Raw genomic sequence first — 17,427 nt, forward strand, 5'->3', positions numbered from 1 at the left:
TTTGAACATCTTAAAGAGGCAATATGTTGAGCTCTAGTCTTAGCTACACTAGATTTCACAAAAACCTTTATCATGGAAAGTGATGCCCCAAGAAATGGCATTGGTGTTGTTTTAATTCAAGAAGGAAGACCAATTTCTTTCGAAAGTCATCCAATAAAGGGAAAGAATTTACACAAATCTATTTATGAGAAGGAAATGTTGGCAATACGACATGCCCTGAAGAAATGGTGCCCTTACCTAATGTGAATACACTTCAAGGTAAAAACATATCATGATAGTCTTAAATACTTCTTGGAATAAAGATTATCTTCAAAAGAGAAGCAAAAACGGGTCACAAAGATTTGGGTTATGACTTTGAAATCATCTACAAAAAAGGGAAGCAAAATATTGTTGTAGATGCACTCTCAAGAAGAGATGATGATATGGAGGCATTTCTCTCTACCATTTCTAATATCCAACCTGATTGGATAACCGAAGCAAGGGATGAATGGAAGAATGACAAAGAAATGTGGACACTCATTCAAATGTTGCAACAAGATTCCAATGCATCTAATACATTTATCTAGAAAAATGATTCAATGTGGTACAAAGATCACTTAAATCTATGTAAGAACTCACAAATCAAACAAAAGGTTCTTTTTGAATTGCACACCTCACCTATAGGAGGGCACTAAGTATTTTTAAAAACTTACCACAAGGTCAAGAAGGAATTTTATTTAGGATGACCTTAAATCTAATATTCAAAAGTTTGTGGCAGAATGTTTGGTTTTCCAACAAAATAAAGTCGATACAATTAGGAACCCAGGTATTTTACAATCATTAGCCATTCTAAGTCAGCATTAGTAGGAGGTACCAATGGATTTTATCACAGGTCTACCCAAGTCTGGAGGAAAGAGTGTCATCCTTTCAAAGCCAGTATAGTTGCTACTGCATTTGTGGAAATAGTTCAAAAGCTACATGGAAACCTAAAGATTATTGTAAGTGACAGAGACCCTATTTCACTAGAAGTTTTTGGACATAATTATTTTCTTTTCTTGGTACTCAATTAGCTCATAACTCATCTTATAATCCTCAATCTAATGGACAAACTGAGATAGTGAATAATTGTTTAGAATGATATCTTCGTTTCTTTGTATCTCATAAACAAATATAATGGATCAAGTGGTTAACTCTGGCAAAATGGTGGTATAATACTTCCTTCCATTCCATAGTAAAAATGAGCCCTATAATACTAGTGTAACTCCTATGTTGTTATTGTTGTGCCCTATAGAAGCCCACTATTGTTATTGTTGTGCTCTTACAATATTATTGTTATGTAGTCCCTAATTATATTTGGCCCTTTATACTCCTATATATACCAAGGAGATCTTGTCATTTGAATCATCCAAGAAATTTTCATTTATGTGATGTATATGGAGGTTCCCCCTCAAAGTGGCTTATCATCAAGTCATTGATCTATCTTTTCTTATGTTCTTGTGCTATTTTGATTTGGATACATAACAACTAAGGAGTTAATTGTGTTGGTATTGATGTCAACAAGACTAGAGTATTTTTCATGATTATTATAGGCCTGTTGATATGTTACTAAGGTGTTCCTAACGTTTGCAGAGGTTCTACATGTGTTGGAGAAGGATTGAAGACAAATAGAAAAGTTATGGGTGGAGAGGAGGTGATTTCCCCTAAGTTAAAGCATCTTCTTTGAGATTATAACTAGCATAGAGTGATTATTGCAACATATTTGCTGGAAGCCCACACTATCCCTATGATGATCATATATGTGAGCTAGTTCAATCCCTGCAATGATGCTTGTAGGTGAAAATTTCCAATTTGTGTGTGCACATAATTTACCATGAGCATTTCCTAGAGTATTTGCCCAAGGTTTTTCATGGTATAGAGTCGACTTGAGTTAGTATTCATTCTAGAAGGTGATCAAGTCAAGGATAAGTCTCTCATTGAATGAAGTTAGTGTTGGATCAAGTTAAGGAGAAAAATATCAGAGTATGAATAAGAGTGTTTATCTCTCCATATCTTTGAGTTATTATTGTTTAATCACTTCATATCATCTAGTTATAGGAGAAAAAATTGTGAAATATGTGTTGGTTCATTCGTGAGAATAAGTTATTGGAGAGAATTGAGAACATTGAGATCCAATGGTGAGAGGAGAGACATAACTATAGTAGATAGTTGAAATAGATCAATTTTATTGCAGAGTTTTGTGTGCACACTTCAACAAATGTTTTATGTAGGTTTATGAAGGAATTTGATTGAGGAGATTGTTGCTACCTTAGAGATTGGATGTTAGCATGTTTTCTATGGCACATTTGTATTGCTAACATTATGTATGCAGGGAATCATAGCTGAGTAGATTATGTTTTATTATTGTAGAAATTTTATATGGTTGTAGCATTATAGTTTATGTCTTATATGGTTTCTATTGTTGAGACATGGCTAAGTTTTGTGATCAGATTTGTTATGTTGTTGATGGAGTTGTGTTGAGAGTGTGCATGTTGGGGGTTTTATTGTGTTTGATGTATTGCATCAGATTTTCTGCTTATGTACGACAAATTTGTATTGTAGATTTGGTTGTGGTTGAGATTGTTGAGTAGCTTATTGTATTGCAGAGAGAGATTGTGTTGGAGGATATTGTATTTAGTTTGAGCATAGATGTTATAGTCCAATTTGAAAATTGGATGAAATGTGGCTCACAACAGTTTGATTATAGATAGAAATGGATCCAGTGTGAACATTGTGAAACTTGGTCCACAGAGGAGCTCGAAGGTTGGGGCCATCAACGATAGCAAGTGGTGGCATGCAAATTCAGTGTGTAGCAACATCCTTCAAGCAAAGGCCTGAGAACTTAGGAGTGGTAGTTGAATAGATTATTAGGTGTTGGGGCATCCAACAGGTGGTGACCTGCAAAGTTGTGGGAGTGGTGGCTTCCAGTAGGTGGTAGCGTACAAAGTTCATACATGTAGTGCCCTAGAGTGAGTAGCGGCTCACGTGATTGGCAAGTTGTGGCTTGCACACTGGTGGTGGCCAATTATCATATGTAAAATAAGATTTTGATGATAACAATAAAAGACAACAACAACAGTGGTTTTTCCCAGTTGGGTTTTCCACCTAACATTTGGTGTCCCCTTGTATGATGTTTTTTATGTGTTAATCATTGATGCTCTCATGGTTTACATGTATATGTGTTGTCAATGTTATATGTTCATTTGTGTTATTGCACATATGTTTTACATGCTTATGGTGTATGTTGGGATAATGTTTTGTTGATGGATGAATGATCTATTAACATGAAAGAGAAGTAAAAAGACGTTAAAAAGTGATTTATTCCTACATTGTTGATTCACCCCCCCACCCCCTCTCTCAATAGTGTTAACTATCCAAAAGGTGGGGATGGAGTAGAAGGATGCCTATGTCGATAATGAGTCGGAGTTCAAGCATGGTATCATCACTTTCAAATACCCAAATGACCATGACATCATCTCTTAGTGGGATGACAAGAAAAATATTTGGTAACACACCTTCAACAACTAGTTATGGATCACCCCTTTAAGAAACAAACAATTCCATTACTGAAGCCTCTACTAAACCCAAAGGGAAACTGTAAGAAGATGCCCAAGATCTTGTTTGATACCTTCAATGTTTGAGCCACATATGTTTCCATCCAAGTGGTGCTCTCATTCTATACTAGTGGATGAACATTGGGAATTATGATCGAATCAAGTAAGGAGTCTTGCATGTTGTACCTATCTATGTTGGCTCTGCATTGACTCATGCCATCTAGTGTCTAGATTTGGTGAGATGTGATTTGATGGCAATGTTGGTGAAGACCCTAATAGAGAATGATTGTTTCATTACAACAACTATAGAATATGAAATCGTGTGTGACATGGAGGAGCTACTAAGCTACGTGTCATTGGATGTCAAGCAATAGCTCCAGAGCATTACCATGATGCTATCAACCAAGAAAGGTATGAGATCCTTGATGAGGAAATAATGATGATGAATATTGAGATGTTTTATTATATAGAGGTCCTAGTCCATTCATTTAATAATAATTAAAAAATGTAACATTTTTTTAGAGAACCAAGTCATTCTTGGAGTAACTCTACCATAAACAATTAGCATAACATTAACATCTCTTTTACACATATAATTATAAAATAAACATTGGTTATAATTGCTATTATAAAAACCATTTTTAATATTTTCAAAAATGTGTAACAATTGTTTGCAATATATTTCAAAAGATTCTTTCAAAATGCATAAGAATAATTTTTTATTCCAAAAAAATATAATAATGGTAAAAATCCATATACATTAAGGAATTAGCATAAAAATATAAATACATTAAAAAAAGTAATATAATATACTAGTAAATAAATATTTTAAAAGGAAATAAATCCAAACTTTAACAAAATAATCCAATACATATGATGTATTACTTACGACCTAACGAAATATATAGGTTTATCAATTAATATCACTAAATTTCCTTGTTAGTTTTAAAATAATGCATAATAATAAACTTTTATTTCAAAGGAATATAATCATGGTAAATTATATATACATTTAAAAAAAATCATGAAAATATACATAAATTATATATATATATATATAATCAAAATTTAAAAATCATAAAAAAATATATAATAATAATAATAATCATTTTTAAAGTCACGGTCAAGCGAAACACCAAATTGGTGTATGAGACTTCTTTATTTGTGGGATGAGGGACCTCTTTATTTGTGGGATAAGGGACCCACTTCTGTGCAGCGATTTCACTCCTAAGTCTACGAAAGCATACATACTCTACCCCTCTGGTTTTGAACTTGTGACCTCTTAAGAGGAAACACATGCTCTTAACCATTAAATCCACTCAAACTGTATTTAAATTATAATTATATATATATAATAAATTTAAAATTTAACAAAATTGACCCATTGAATTCCATACATGCGATGTCTTAACAACTAAAGAAAATGTGTAAGTTTAGCAATTAATATCGTTAGTTTTCCTGGTCAGATTTGGAATATGTCCAGTTTTCCTCGTTAGTTTAGCAATTAATATCGCCAGTGTTCCTCGTTAGTTTTGGAATCTAGTAAAAGGGATCAACTTAAAAGGCAAGTGCTATTTCATGGACTATAGGATAGTAAATGCTCTCCTAACAGTGTCTAAGGACAGTCTTGGGAGACGGGTTCTGACATCGCCTCCGTTTTCCGGCTAACAGATTCCGATTGTATGAAATAGCACTTGGCTTCATCCCATACCATACATACCATACATGCATCAAGGATTTGAATTTTAAATTTTGAAATTGGGCGGGCTGGTTATTCCATTACTTGACCACCGCGCTGGTTATTCCCTGTGATGAAGCTGCTACTGGACAATATGAGGATCCTGAGCTGAAGCAGCCTGCCCAGTGCTTGAGGTATGACTCCAGTGAGCTCTCTGGATCCGACTTCAAGACGCCAGAGACGGGAGCAGTTCATCAGTGATGCCGGAATCCGGCCCTGAAGATTAGTCCCGAACAGAAGCAATACCTCTAGTTTCGTCAGCCTGGATCCTATTTCTGACGGAATCGGCCCGGAGATACCATTGTAGGTCAGCGACAGTCGCCGGAGCTCTGTGCAGTTGAGAAGAGATGGTGGAATGGCGTCGGTGAGATAGTTTTGGTAGAGATTAAGAAACCAGAGACGAGTGAGCAGGCCGATTTCCGAAGGGATAGTTCCCGTCAACTGATTTAAAGATAAATCAATCTTTCTCAGCATTGAACAGTTTCCGAGGGTCCCAGGAATCGAACCTGTGTGCGCGTTCCCGTAAGAGGCCAGCAATTGCAGGTTCTTTAAGTTGCCCAACTGGTGCGGAATTGTCCCTGTAAGAGCATTTGCAGAGAGATAGAGCTCCCTGAGTTGCCGCAGACGTCCCAAAGCCCCGGGTATGTTACCTATAAATCCGTTATGGGAGAGATCGAGAGACTGCAGGAGTGATAAATTCCCCAAGTGGGAAGGGATGGTGCCATTCAGGCTCATCCTGCTTATATTGATTCCTATAACTCGCAATTTGTGGGTGTTGCTGCTACATTTGACACCCGTAAAATTGCAGAAATGGTTGGAAGTATAATTCCAGTCGCGCAGGGAGAGCAAGGGATCATTAGTTATTGCCCGTTTCAACGCCATCAGAGCCGCCGCATCTGTGGTTTCACCTCCACGGGAGGGTGGGTTGTCTGTTAGCAAAGAAGACACCATTATGAATGATAAGAAGCAGCAGAAGATAAAGATTAAGCAACCCATTGTCGTCGCAGTAAACCCTAAACCTCAAATTTGCAGACCCTGGCTCTCCACTTATAAACTTGCAGCAGTAGCTCGCTTGAAATCCTGTATTTGACAAAGGTCGTGGTGGCGCGTTTGAAAGTTTGTGAGTAGGGTTTAGACGGAAGGAGTGGATGTCGTTGCGACTCCCACTAAAACTACGAAGGTCACTTTCCAAGAAAGTGATCAAAGCAAGTTGCAGCTTGCAGAGTGGTGAATAATCCTGAAAATCCCCCAAAACCGCGAATATCTTGACTGTGAAAGAGAATCTTTTGAGTCACACTTGTTTCTGGATTATACAATTAGCAGGTGAAGTCAATAATTGTATGTGACTTGGACAAAATTGTTCAAGAAACCCTTAAAAAAGAGACCTCTAAAAGGGAGTATCTTGACTGTGAAAGAGAATATTTTGAGTGTTCCTACGCTTGTTTCTGGATGATAGAGTAAGTGGGTTTAAGTCAATGAATGAATGTTCAAGAGACCCAGAAAATTCAATTGGGACAGAAAATTGAATGATGTGTAGGAACGTGTTCTGGAGAAATAATTGTTCATTGACATACATTATTAAACATATTATTAAAATTAGCTATTTTTATTTTATAGTTATAAAATATTTCCTGGAAGGTTAAAGAAATGATATTTTAGCTTTTCCGTACTTTTTAGTTGTAATATTTTTCCATTCAATGTTGAAAAAATAATATTATATTTCTTTGTATTTTGTGCAAAGTATTCCAGACCCATCTCTAATGATTATCTTTTTTTAATGATAATAATTGTCTATACATTACAATAAACTTACTTTTATTTAGTAACTTTTAAGGATTTACTTTTATTTAGTAACTTTTAAGGATAAATACAATAAACCAGGAAAATCCAGCGATGTCTGTCATTATTCAAGTTTTGGGGATAACTTTGTTTCATGGTAAATAAAGGGTTATGTAAATTTAAAATTGAATTTTAGAGTGAGCTTTTTTTAATATTTCCATAGATAATTTTTTAAAGAAATAATGATTAAAAATCATAGGAATGTTTGGTATCAATAATGTCATATTAATTATGTTTTCTTGTTAGTTGAAAAAAAACGAAATTTTTATTAATGAGTAATTAAAAATAATGATTAAAAATCAAAGGAATGTCTTATATTAACAATGTCATATTAATTAAGTTTTCTGGTTTATAAAAAAAATTAAATTTTTATTAATGAGTAATTAATGTTGAAAAGTTTTTATAACACATTAATTTATGATTGATTATTTAATTGTAACCAATTACAATTTCAAATGGTGTTGTATAAAATGTTTTTAAATTTATAAAAAAAAAAACCTAATTAAAAAGTGATATTAATGAATATTTTATAAATCACTACAGTTCTTGTTGGAAACACGAGGATTTGGTTTTGCATCATTTTATGGTATTAAGTGGAAGATGAAAATTTAAGAAGACATCAGTGGTTCTTATATACTTTTTACTTCAAAAACTAATGGGAATAAGTCTTTTAATTTAGTTGATCATTTTATTTGGTTATTTAAATAGGAATAATTGTTTTTAATATGTACATAAAGACAATACATTTAGTATTAAAATTTCCTATTAAAAATACCCAATCATTATATAAATAATTTTTAGTAATATTTTAAGAAGAAATGAGATATATTTGATATATTTTGATTAATAAAAAGGTATTTATAGAATTATATTATTGATATAAATTGATTTCTTACTATGAGAATTATTTACAAAAAATAAATTTAGTTTTTTGGGTCATAGATTCATCATTCTTGTTAGTGACCTTGATCCTCTCATGAGAGATTGAGTCTTTGTATGCAAATACTATATTAAGGAAAGTCACGTGAAAAAAAGAATCAACATTGTTGTCAATTTGTATACAATATTTAAATAGCAAGGCAATCATTTAGAACAACCCCTTTTCAAAACTTTTAACTAACATAAGCTATAACTTCTTCTTGAGGATTGGGATTTTTCGTATCACCCCTTCATGAATTTGGATTTTTCTTATATCACGAGTTGATATCAGTTTGCCTCCTATGGAAAAGAGTGTCTTTGATTTAACAATTCACTTGTTCTCAACAAATAATTTAGTGACTCATAACATACCCATGTTGAAACCTTTAGATTTTGCAAATGCAAGATATGTTGTTGACTATACAAGATGTATAAAAATTGTTAATGTTGATGAGAATGAATTCAAATCAAAGTATTCTTCTAATATGGTCATTGTGTTATGTTAACATATGCCAACTTGTGAGGTTTACTTAATAGTGCACTTGGTTACATTCATAATATTTTTTATATGCTAACTCAACATCCAATATACCAATGTTCTTTTTCATAAGTATATTAAAAATGTCTATTTAATATTTGGTTACCACATCAATTAATAATTATATTTAATTATAACAATCCTCTACAATTGTATTTCATATTGGATATATATTTGTTAGTTAAAAAACATTAAATTTCAATTATACCATTTTAAAATATAAATAAAATATATGTCACCTCATAGGTTTTATTCGGGAGCAATATCATACCACTTTAGTTCATATTGGGGGATATTTATTGAGGAAAAAATCACATAATATATTGGGGATATACAGGGGGTAAAGGGTTTTTATATTAGCAGGTATAAAAAATGGAGCTCAAATATATGAAAAATATAAAGGGATATAAAAAATGTTATTGAAAAAATAGATACCTGCCATATCTAGTGAAAGTATGGGTTTTTCAAATTGGGAAGATGTATTGGGTTGGTATTGATAGGGGGTTAAATAATGTGAATTTTAGAGGTATTTTCCAATCTGTAGTCAAATTAAAAGTATTGTTTAATATGTCACTAACACACTTGATATGTCAAGGTTTATTGAGTAAAGCCTCTGTGATATATGTACTTAATATATAAATAAGCATGTAACATTTCATTATCACATTATTCAATAGTAATTTTTTATTGGGACAATCTACATTGATAATATTTCAAATTTGTCAATAAAAAAATACTTGCATTTACTTAAAAATTTGCTTTTTACATAGTTAAGAGTAACAAAATAAAATATTTTACTTAAAGTTTATGATAATTATTAAAATATCCCTAATAAGTTTGTCATTTTACATTGTTAAGAGTAATAAAATAAAAGATTTTGTTTAAAGTTAGATTTTATTTAAAGTTTATGATAATTATTTAAAATATTAATGATATTTTTTTGGAACCATTTTTATTAATAATATTTATTTTATTTGTCAATAAAAAGATACTTATATTGGTTTAAAAGTTTGTTTTTTTACATAGTAAAGAGTAATAAAATAAAAGAATTTATTTAAAGTTTATGATAATTAATTAAAATATTAACGATATAATAAATTTAATTTTAATGTTAAGCTTAGTAAATTAGTATATAAAATTCTTTTTAAATAATAAGTTTGAAAAAAATACAATTTCAATTTAAAATTAATGATAATTTTCACTAGATTTAAACAAGAAAAGGTTAATTATTCAATATATCAAATCAAAAAAATTATCTTAGTGGAATAATGATTCATTAAGAAATATCATCCTGAAGTCATTGTAAGTAAAAGAATAATAATTAATTAAAAATACTATTATGCATTTTAAAATCGTAGTAAACATGTTTAGTGGCGCATATTTGAAGACCATATTGATATGTTATATCAAGAGTTAAATGTAAATAATTTTAAATTTTTAGAATGAGACAATTTTGCAAACTAGGGTATTACTGCTTAACTTGGATTCTGAATACCCATGCAACATGCAAAAGGAGGGGGACCATGCCCCTCCTATCAAAATGCCAATATTAGAAACCCATCCAGCATTGACAATCTAGAATCTCAATCAAGAGTTCGTTATAGGGATGGGTGATGGAAGATTGGTCTGTCTTCTGAAACACTAGCTAATGCGGCCTGGTAATTTCTCCTCTCTTGCAAATGCCTTCCTAAGGCTATGAATGACTGCAGATTTGAGATCAAATCCATTAATATTTCCCAATACATCGAATTCATGTAGGATCATTCCTTGATCGGTAAGTTTTTAGGGTTATGGCCTACACAACAAGCCCTAATCACTTGGATCCAAAACATATGGAATCCTAAGCGCCTGATAGATCTATAGCTTGGAGCTACTTCATGGTTATCTTTGCCATTCTAGAATATCATACCACAATCTTTGATGGTGTCCCATATTTATTTAATTCTAGAGGGCTCTGTCTCAGCTTCTAGATCGAATGTTTAAGCCCAGATAAGGAAAACTTCACTACAGAGTTTATCTAGATAAGCCTCTTTTCCCTCCCTATGGTGTTTTGGGAGGAAGAAATGCTCAAAATAATTGGGAATTTTCTAGGTCATTATGTTAAGGCCTCGAAGGTCTCTAGGTAGGGACAATACACATCATATGTAAGAATTTGTGTTTATATGGACATCTCATAGCCTCTCCCTGCTTCCATTGACATATATTATCATGATGAACTCTAGAAGTAAGCATCAGATTATGTGCATATACTTTTCCTTGCAGTATTTGTCATGAATATAGTCACCTCTTTAGAGATTATCCCTTATTGCTACCATACATGCCCCAAAAGCAAGATCTACATGAAGATAAAAATGAATTTATGCAACACAATATTCAAAGTAAGCACCCTAAAGCTTGACCAATAATAGCACTGGATCCAATAATCCCTACTCAAAACAACTCCGAAACCCTTACAGATCCTAGAAATGGGGAGATAGGGAACAAATCCACTGCAGTGCTAATAAACCCTTCAATGGATTCAATCAAGAGACAAAATAAAGATCCTTCAAGTTGTCAATCATCCCTAGCAACTATGAAACAACCAATCTTGGATCTTGTCGAGGAAACTGTAGTATTTATGATGGAAGCTATGGATCAAGACTTATAACATAGACATAATGAAATGGAACTCAATTCCATAGATATTAAAGTAATTGCAGCATAATGGAAAGGAAAGGACCCTAAAGATATCTTGAAGCACCAAATCCAAATCTTTAAGAGAAATTCTCAAATTCGGGCTTCACCAACTGTTATAGACATTTTTGTGCCTAACAGCATGGAGCATGAAATGTCAATAATCTGAGGGATCCAAAGTCCCTAAACATGTTGTTCTTACCCTTAGAGGAACAAGGTCTGCAAACCACAGCACTGAAAATCAGTTCTCCACCTGAAAACACTCAAAAACAGGCTATTTCTGGATCATGTCAGCTGCTCCACTGAGCATCTACGCTGAATGTCAACTGCTCCTCCTTGTACCTGCGCTGAAGGTCAAAATTAATGAAGGCTACCTGCGCTGGGCAAGATTGGCCAAGTGGCACAGTCATTCTGCAAGGTGTCAACTGCCCAGGAAGCTTCCAAACTGACACTTGGGTCAAGGAATTCGCCTAGTGATGAGTAAGAGGGTCGTGATCTCCAAGTGGAAGCAAGATTATCCAAGTGGACTCAAGAACTGAAGATTAACTAAAGTGGGAGAGCACACAAGTCAGCTTCAGGCCAGTCTCAAGATGACTCATCCTTTCTCCAAAACCCTATATATAGATCTCTCTCATGAGGTCTATGGAGGCGGGAATTTTGTGCAAGTAAGGAAGTGCTGTTGGTTTGAGTATAGAGCTATTGGGTGTCTTGCTTGAAGGAGGTGAAGAGGAGATTTCTTTCAGCTGGGAGGTGTTGCTGGATTGGGGCCTATTATGGTTGTAACTCTCTCAGAACTTTACTTCTATTATTAATAAAGCTTTGAGGTTCTTCTATATGCATGTATCTTGATGATGAATTGATGCTTGTATATTTGATTTATGCTAATCCTTAGATCGATTATGGATGTATGCTTCTTGTAGTTTCCTTTTCTTGTGCTTTTACAGGATCTGTGTGTAGCTGGGCCGGTGAAAGAGCAAGGAGCTAGGAGCAAGCGGCAAGGAGTGAAGACTGGATCGACTATTAGCGCAAGATAACGGTTAGTAGATCATCCTTTTCTTCCATCTCCCATCTCATAAAGAAGAATCCTTGAATAGCTTTGCATTCAGTTGTTGCTGAGGTACTATCACCCTTAGAGTGGGATAGAGGCATTCTGCATTAGATACTTTTCCCCCCAACAAATTGGCAACTCCGCTGGGGATCGTATCTTGTTGGTTGTTTGTGTTTCTTGCTATTCATTTCATAAACAAAGGGAGTACCGAATCGAACTGTGTTTGAATCTATCAAATAAAAAGTAGAGGGCAGCTACTCTAGCTCAATTTTCTGAGCAAGTTTATGATTTGAAGAGCTGATCCACAAGGACTCTAATAAGCTCTTAGTGATAGCTTTTCATCCTCCTTTACATCCCTTAGTGTGTCCTTGACTGATGGCTTCTGATTTGAGCAAAAACTGTGAATTTTTTAGCAATCTGTGACCCGGAAACCAAGACGGACGAAAGTCTCGTTCTTCAGTGCAGGCTGTACAAAGGCAGTCTGCATTTCAGCGCAGTTCCCGAAGGGGCTACCTGCGCTGAAGGTCAAACAGGCAGTGTTACACCTGCGCTGGACCAGTCTTGGCTTGACCTACTGGGGTTTCCTGCTGTGTCTTGCCTTGTTTTCATTTTTAACTAAAAAATGAACCCATCCCGGTAAATAACCACTGTGATCGTAAATTTATCAGCCATAAAAGCCTTGGTCGTGTTTGCACCTACCACCTCCACCTTCATTTGGCCGATCTTTCACCTCCATATGAATATTTACCCATTTTGAGGAACAGCTGCGAAGAGTGATTTCACCTAGCCATCCTTGTGACACTACCGTGATTGGAAAATTCCAACCTGTACCTGGAATCAGCTGCTATCCATGTTCATCACTCGTTCCTCAAAAGACGAGTCTTCTTTAAGCTCTTTTCAACTGACTCGTAAAATATGAAAAGATTGCCGAGTTTTGGCCTTCCAGCTCGTTAAACGACCGGAAGAGCTATCCCTCCTCTAGATTTTAATCTTTTTGGACCTGAGGGATTATTGCACAAAAAAGATCGAGCGCTTGTTTTGTTCGGCTCGTTAAAACTATCGAAAACTCATCCCTTCTATATTGTTTTATACTTTTTCGGACTTAAGGGATTAGATGACGAAAAAGGAATTCTGGAGTTAACTTTCTGTACCTTTTCAGACTCTCTAAAAATGAAAAGGACCGAGTTTTCCTTGTCGTTAGACTCGTTAAAATGATTAAATAGCGACAAACTTGTCTTTAGACGAGAACGAGTTTCCCTATCGCTAGGCTCGTTAAAACATAGCGATGGGCTTGCCCGAAGGGCAGGTTATAGAACAAGCATATGTTATCCTCCTCAAGCTTGACAAAAATAAAGAGGTACTGGTCAGAAATGACTGGGGAAAAATTGGGAGAACCTCAAAGCTTTAATGGTAGCAAGTCGCTCTTGAACATGACACTTTGTCCTCCGTATCACATCGGGTTGGGTTGTTTCATTCACCGGTCTCATCACCATGGTCTTCGCCAAACCATCCACATTTGGGGTAATGCTACCGATCCAGAAGATGTGTGCATATACGGAAACTGGGCATATACAAAAGATGTGCGCATATACGGAAACTGGGCATATACGGAAGATGTGCGCATATACGGAAATTGGGCATATACGGAAGATGTGTGCATATACGGAAACTGGGCATATACGGAAACTGGGCATATACGGAAGATGTGCGCATATACGGAAACTGGGCATATACGGAAGATGTGTGCATATACGGAAACTGGGCATATACGGAAGATGTGCGCATATACGGAAACTGGGCATATACGGAAGATGTGCGCATATACGGAAACTGGGCATATACGGAAGATGTGCGCATATACGGAAACTGGGCATATACGGAAACTGGGCATATACGGAAGATGTGCGCATATACGGAAGATGTGCGCATATACGGAAACGGAAGATGTGGGCATATACGGAAGATGTGCGCATATACAGAAACTGGGCATATACGGAAGATGTGTGCATATACGGAAACTGGGCATATACGGAAGATGTGCGCATATACGGAAACTGGGCATATACGGAAGACGTCCGCATATACGGAAACTGGGCATATACGGAAGATGTCCGCATATACGGAAACTGGGCATATATGGAAGATCTGGGCATATACGGAAACTGGGCATATACGGAAGATGTGCGCATATACGGAAACTGGGCATATACGGAAGATCTGGGCATATACGGAAACTGGGCATATACGGAAACTAGGCATATACGGAAGATGTGCGCATATACGGAAACTGGGCATATACGGAAGATGTGTGCATATACAGAAACTGGGCATATACGGAAGATGTGTGCATATACGGAAACTGGGCATATACGGAAACTGGGCATATACGGAAGATGTGCGCATATACGGAAACTGGGCATATACGGAAGATGTGTGCATATACGGAAACTGGGCATATACGGAAGATGTGTGCATATACGGAAACTGGGCATATACGGAAGATGTGGGCATATACGGAAACTGGGCATATACGGAAGATGTGCGCATATACGGAAACTGGGCATATACGGAAGATGTGCGCATATACAGAAACTGGGCATATACGGAAGATGTGCGCATATACGGAAACTGGGCATATACGGAAACTGGGCATATACGGAAGATGTGCGCATATACGGAAACTGGGCATATACGGAAGATGTGCGCATATACGGAAACTGGGCATATACGGAAGATGTGCGCATATACGGAAACTGGGCATATACGGAAGATGTGCGCATATACGGAAACTGGGCATATACGGAAGATGTGGGCATATACGGAAGATGTGCGCATATACGGAAACTGGGCATATACGGAAGATGTGTGCATATACGGAAACTGGGCATATACGGAAGATGTGCGCATATACGGAAACTGGGCATATACGGAAGATGTCCGCATATCCGGAAACTAGGCATATACGGAAGATGTCCGCATATACGGAAACTGGGCATATACGGAAGATGTCCGCATATACGGAAACTGGGCATATACGGAAGATGTCCCCATATACGGAAACTGGGCATATACGGAAGATCTGGGCATATACGGAAACTGGGCATATACGGAAGATGTGCGCATATACGGAAACTGGGCATATACGGAAGATCTGGGCATATACGGAAACTGGGCATATACGGAAACTAGGCATATACGGAAGATGTGCGCATATACGGAAACTGGGCATATACGGAAGATGTGTGCATATACGGAAACTGGGCATATACGGAAGATGTGTGCATATACGGAAACTGGGCATATACGGAAGATGTGCGCATATACGGAAACTGGGCATATACGGAAGATGTGCACATATACAGAAACTGGGCATATACAGAAGATGTGTGCATATACGGAAACTGGGCGTATACGGAAACTGGGCATAATTCCTATTCCTATTCCTATTCCTTTGATATAAATTTAATTAATAAAATTCGCTATTTCATTCCCATTCCCTTCCTTCGATGACACTATTTATGAAAATAACGTTTAACGTATAAATCTTAGCCAAAATTAGGGTTAGTGGTTTTAAATTAATGTTGTTCTCAATAACGCATATCTTGAAAGAAAAGAGGGCAGGCATAACTGGCCGCAACCCACTTTAACGTGTAAAATTCATGTTCGGTGCAAAAATTCGTGTAGGATGGATGAATTTTGAAGGCATAATGCATAAAAGCACGGAAGGGAAAAGAAAGAAATAAAATTATTTTAATTGGTTTTTCCTGTGGTATTCTTTTAATGTAGCCTATTTAAATGTGTAAAGAATCTATTGTAAATTTTCATTTGGGTTAGAAATATAGATCTACCATTTCAAGTTGGTTTACCCATAAGAGTTTCTAGAGTAAAAATATCCATGCGATGTCAATGTTAATATGTTTTGATTTATTTCTTTATTCCTCTCGCATTATTATTTTATTTTCTAATAACTAGTATTAGAGCTAGCACATGATGCACAAGGCACTGGAGCGTGAGAGAGACAAAAATTTGTGGCAATAAGAAAAATGCTAGGATGGTTGTGCAAGGGTTAAGCAAGGTTGAAGATTAACCAACAAGCTCGTGGCAATGGTAGCCACAATTATTAGAGGTGCAGTGGAGGTTGTGGCCTAGAAACAATGATATGATCAGTTGTAATAAATAACCTGACATCATGAGAGCTCATGTTAAAGGCAGTTGACAAGCATAATCAAAGGTTTTGGTAGATGTGATAAAGGAAAATCATGCCCACTAAATGGACATGAACTATGTTGATGAGATATTTCATGGATCTGGTGAGTGAAAATAATGTTGGATGGTCAAGTTAAGGTTTGGATCAACACATGCTAGAGATATAGTGAGAGAGAGGTTGTGTAGCTACATGGATGAGAAAACTGAGATGAAGCCAATAATGTTGAGGTTCAGTGAGTGGCTAGCATGTGATGGAGAGCCGAAGTAGTGTGTGAACACCTTAAATGGTTTTGGTCCAAGTTGTAAATCCTAGTTGTAGGCAGGCTTTATACTTGAAGGATGAAAGACTTGTTGTTCATACATACATGTAGCAAAATAACACATGATGTCTCAAGTTGTGGAATGTACCACTTGAATAGCCATAGGGGTGGCAGGTGTACTTGTATGCTAGATTATGGTTAGTTTGTTATAAGACCTATTATTTAGGTATACATGTTGTGGCACATGAGGTTATGGTGCCTCAAGTTGTGGCACATGAGGGTGGCATGTGTACTTTTATGCTAGCTTGAGGGTGGGAATGTGAAATATCAAGATCTAAGATGGTTGATGAACCATGTATGATAAAATATATCCTAGTAAATTGGCAGATACAACAACTATTTACCCATGTATTTTGGTAGATGGTAATTTTTTTTATATGGAATTCAACAGTGAGATTGGAACCATGTTAATCTCCTCGAGTCATGTTTAAGGGGGAATTAAAATTATCGAGACAAATTAAGTAAGAGAGATACATTTACTAACAACAAGAAAAAACACACATAAACACAATGTTTATCTTGGAAAACCTCGATATGAGCAAAATCCCAATAACAAAATGTTATATTATTGTCCCCTG

The sequence above is a fragment of the Pinus tabuliformis genome, chromosome X (assembly GCF_031772625.1).
Source record: "Pinus tabuliformis cultivar Carrire ecotype Pingquan chromosome X, CPIR1, whole genome shotgun sequence".
Classification (NCBI taxonomy): Eukaryota; Viridiplantae; Streptophyta; class Pinopsida; order Pinales; family Pinaceae; genus Pinus; species Pinus tabuliformis.